This window comes from Trachypithecus francoisi, unplaced genomic scaffold, assembly GCF_009764315.1.
Source record: "Trachypithecus francoisi isolate TF-2019V2 unplaced genomic scaffold, Tfra_2.0 Lachesis_group5, whole genome shotgun sequence".
Taxonomy (NCBI): domain Eukaryota; kingdom Metazoa; phylum Chordata; class Mammalia; order Primates; family Cercopithecidae; genus Trachypithecus; species Trachypithecus francoisi.
In genome coordinates, this window is record NW_022681470.1 from 88,287,688 (window position 1) to 88,292,455 (window position 4,768).

Here is a 4,768-nt window from a genome sequence, read left to right on the forward strand (position 1 = left end):
AAAAGATATAAAAAACTGAAAAATAAAGACATTCTGGGCCAGAGATGGTGGCTCATGCCTGTAATCCCAGCACTTTGGGAGGCCGAGGCTGGTGGATTGCCTGAGGTCAGGAGTTTGAGACCAGCCTGGGCAGCATGGCAAAACTTCATCTTTAAAAGAAGTACAAAAATTAGCTAGGCAGTAATGTGTGCCTGTAGTCCCAGCTCCTCAGGAGGCTGAGGTGGAAGGATGGCTTGAGCCAGAGGGGCAGAGGTTGCAGTGAGCCAAGATCTCGCCACTGCACTCCGGCTTGGGTGACAGAGCCAAACTCTATCTCAAAAAAAAAAAAAAAGAAAAAGAAAAAGAAAAAGAGAAAGAGAAAGAAGAAGACATTCTGGGTTTGGAATTTCAAGTGTCATCTGTCCCAGAGCACAAGTATGTTCCTGTTTTTAGGAGATCCCTGAACTGGATTTAAGGACAATAGAAAATATTTCATGTTAATTCTTCCTAATGCACCTTTATTAGCTAATTAAATAAAGCCTTCAATATAAACATGTTAAAGAAGATAAACAGAAGATAGAAGGCACAACCACCCATTTCTTTTCTTCTTCCAGCTTTAGCAGTCAGGGTAGTCTCCCCAGAGGTGCATGTGCCTGGCCACATCTGGAATCCCAATTCCAGTTCCTTACTAAAAAGGAGAGACGGCCAGGTGTGGTGGCTCACACCTGTAATCCCAGCACTTTGGGAGGCTGAAGCAGGTGAATCATGAGGTCAGGAGTTTGAGACCAGACTAGACAATATGGTGAAACTCCATCTCTACTACAAATACAAAAATTAGCCAGGTGTGGTGGTGTGCACCTGTAGTCCTGGCTACTCAGGGGCTGAGGTAGGAGAATTGCTTGAATCCAGGAGGTGGGGGTTGCAGTGAGCCAAGATTGCAACACTGCACTCCAGCCTGTGTGACAGCAATACTGCATCTCAAAAAAAAAAAAAAAAAAAAGGAGAGCCAGGCATTCCAACCAGGTCTCAAACAGGACGCTGACTACAGCATTCCTAGCTGGTGAAGAGGGCTCGGATATTTTATAGTGTTTTTGGCTCCATGCCACATAGGGTGGCTCACGAGGTCAAGAGATCAAGACCATCCTGGCCAACATGGTGAAATTAGCCTGGCATGGTGGCAGGCACCTGTCATCCCAGCTACTCAGGAGGCTGAGGCAGGAGAATCACTTGAACCCGGGAGGTGGAGGTTGCAGTGAGCTGAGATTGTGCCATTGCACTCCAGCCTGGGCAACAGAGAGAGACTGCGTCTCAAACAAAACAAAACAAACAAACAAAAAAGTGTTTTGCTCCAAATGCAAATCTAATCATAACATTTCCCAAACCCATTACCACACTTTTTCTCCATTGCTCCCTGTGGACTAGAGCATTGGTTCTCAAATGGGATGGGAGGTAGGAGATGTAGGGGTGATTTTACCTCTCAGATAGGGTTGCCAGATTTAGCAAATAAAGATATGGAAGGCCAACTTAAATTTGCATTTCAGATAAACAATCGATAGTATTTTTAGTATGTTTGTCCCACGCAATATTTTACCTGGCAACCCTACATCTAGGGAACATTTGGCAATGTCTGGAGACACTGTAACCAGTGGTGGAGGGCCTGGCAGGAGCGCTACCGAAATCTAGTGAGTAGAGGCTGGAGATGCTGTGAAACACCTTATACTGCACAAGACATCCATGCTCCACAACGAAGAATGATCTGATCTGAAATGCCAGCTGTGCTGCCATTGAGAAACAGATAATTTTGTTTAAATTCTGTAGAATGGAAGTCATGAAGCCCTGACAGCTGAAGGCAATAAAGAACTTTTTTTTTTTTTTTGAGACGGAGTCTTGCTCTGTCACTCAGGCTGGAGTACAGTGGCGAGATCTCTGCTTGCTGCAACCTCCACCTCCCAGGTTCATGCCATTCTCCTGCCTCAGCCTCCTGAGTAGCTGGGACTACAGGTGCCCACCACCATGCCCAGCTAATTTTTTCGTATTTTTAGTAGAGAAGGGGTTTCACTGTGTTAGCCAGGATGGTCTTGATCTGACCTCGTGATTTGCCTGCCTCAGCCTCCCAAAGTGCTGGTATTACAGGGGTGAGCCACTGCACCTGGCCCAAGAACATTGAGGCATGGTGGCTCACGCCTGTAATCCCAGCACTTTGGGAGGCTGAGGGTGGGTGGATCGCCTGAGGTCAGGAGTTTGAGACCAGCCTGGCCAACATGGTGAAACTCCATTTCTATTAAAAATACAAAAAAATAGCTGGGTGCAGTGGCAGGCACCTGTAATCCCAGCTACTGGGGAGGCTAAGACAGGAGAATTGCTTGAACCTGGGAGGTGGAGGTTGCAGTGAGCTGAGTTCATGCCACTGCACTCCAGGCAGAGCAACAAATAGTGAAACTCCATCTCAAAAAAAAAAAAAAAAAAAAGATTTAAACAAATGTACCCAGTGGCTTTTTTTGTGTGTTTTATTTTTAGAGTTTTCATAAAGGTCTATTTTATTATTCATGGGTAACACATTTAACATTTAAACCCATTTAAATAATGTATAGATGACTGCATGACTGCAACATGCAGCATAGCTGTAACTAGATAGAGAACCAAGTCAACTGGAGACCAGCTAACAAGAAACTGAATATTTAAAATACTAAATATTGGGAAGGGTTCCAAGATGGCTGAATAGGAACAACTCCGGTCTACAGCTCCCAGTGTGTTCGATGCAGAAGACAGGTGATTTCTGCATTTCCAACTGAGATACCTGGTTCATCTCACTGGGACTGGGGGTGCAGCCCTCGGAGTGTGAGCTGAAGCAGGGCAGGGCATCACCTCACCTGGAAAGCACAAGGGGTCAGGGGATTTCCCTTTCCTAGCCAAGGGAAGCCGTGACAGACTGTAGCTGGAAAATTGGGACACTGCAACCCAAATACTGCGCTTCTCCAATGGTCTTAGCAAATGGCACACCAGGAGATTATATCCTGCACCTGGCTCAGCAGGTCTCACACCCACAGAGCCTTGCTCACTGTTAGTGCAGCAGTCCGAGATCGAGCTGCAAGGCAGCAGCTTGGCTGGGGGAGGGGCGTCCACCATTGCTGAGCCTTGAATAGGTAAAGAAAGTGGTCAGGAAGTTAGAACTGGGTGGAGCCCACTGCAGCTCAACAAGGCCTGCCTGCCTCTGTAGACTCAACCTCTAGGGGCAGGGCATAGCCAAACAAAAGGCAGCAGAGACTTCTACAGACTTTTTTTTTTTTTTTGAGACGGAGTCTTGCTCTGTCGCCCAGGCTGGAGTGTAGTGGCCGGATCTCAGCTCACTGCAAGCTCCGCCTCCCAGGTTCACGCCATTCTCCTGCCTCAGCCTCCCGAGTAGCTGGGACTACAGGCGCCCGCCACCGCGTCCGGCTAGTTTTTTGTATTTTTTAGTAGAGACGGGGTTTCACCATGTTAGCCTGGATGGTCTCGATCTCCTGACCTTGTGATCCGCCCGTCTCGGCCTCCCAAAGTGCTGGGATTACAGGCTTGAGCCACCGCGCCTGGCCAGAGACTTCTGCAGACTTAAACATATATGTCTGGCAGCTCTGAAGAGAGCAGTGGTTCTCCCAGCATGGTGTTTGATCTCTGAGAACAGACAGACTGCCCCCTCAAGTGGGTCCTTGACCCCCCCAGACAGCCTAACTGGGAGATAGCTCCCAGTAGGGGCCAACTGACACCTCATACAGCTGGGTGCCTCTCTGAGATGAAGGTTCCAGAGAAAGGATCAGGCAGCAATATTTGCTGTTCTGCAATATTTGCTATTCTGAAGCCTCTGCTGGTGATACCCAGGTAAACAGGGTCTAGAGTGGACCTCCAGCAAAATCCAACAGACCTGCAGTTGAGGGACTTGACTGTTAGAAGGAAAACTAACAAACAGAAAGGAATAGCATCAACATAAACAAAAAGGATATCCACACCAAAACCCCATTTGTAGGTCATCATCATCAAAGACCAAAGGTAGATAAAGCCACAAAAATGGGGAGAAACCAGAGCAGAAAAGCTGAAAATTCTAAAAATCAGAGCACCTCTTCTCCTCCAAAGGATCTCAGCTCCTCTCCAGCAATGGAACAAAGCTGGATGCAGAATGACCTTGATGAGTTGACAGAAGTACGCTTCAGATGATTGGTAATAACAAACTTCTCTGAGCTAAAGGAGGATGTTCAAACCCATTGCAAGGAAGCTAAAAGCTTTGAAAAAGGATTAGGCTTATGGCTAACTAGAATCAATAGTGTAGAGAAGACCTTAAATGACCTGATGGAGCTGAAAACCATGGCATGAGAACTATGTGATGCATGTACAAGCTTCAGTAACTGATTTGATCAAGTGGAAGAAAGGGTATCAGTGATTGAAGATCAAATTAATGAAATGCACCAAGAAGAGAAGTTTAGAGAAAAAAGAGCAAAAAGAAATGAATGGTGCCTCCAAGAAATATGGGACTATGTGAAAAGACTAAATCTACATTTGATTGGTGTACCTGAAAGTGATGGGGAGAATGGAACCAAGCTGGAAAACACTGTTCAGGATATTATCCAGGAGAACTTCCCCAACTTAGAAAGGCAGGCCAACATTCAAAATCAGGATATACAGAGAACACCACAAAGATACTCCTCGAGAAGAGCAACCTCAAGACACATAATTATCAGATTCACCAAGGTTGAAATGAAGGAAAAAATGTTAAGGGCAGCCAGAGAGAAAGGTCAGGTTGCTCAAAAAGGGAAGCCCA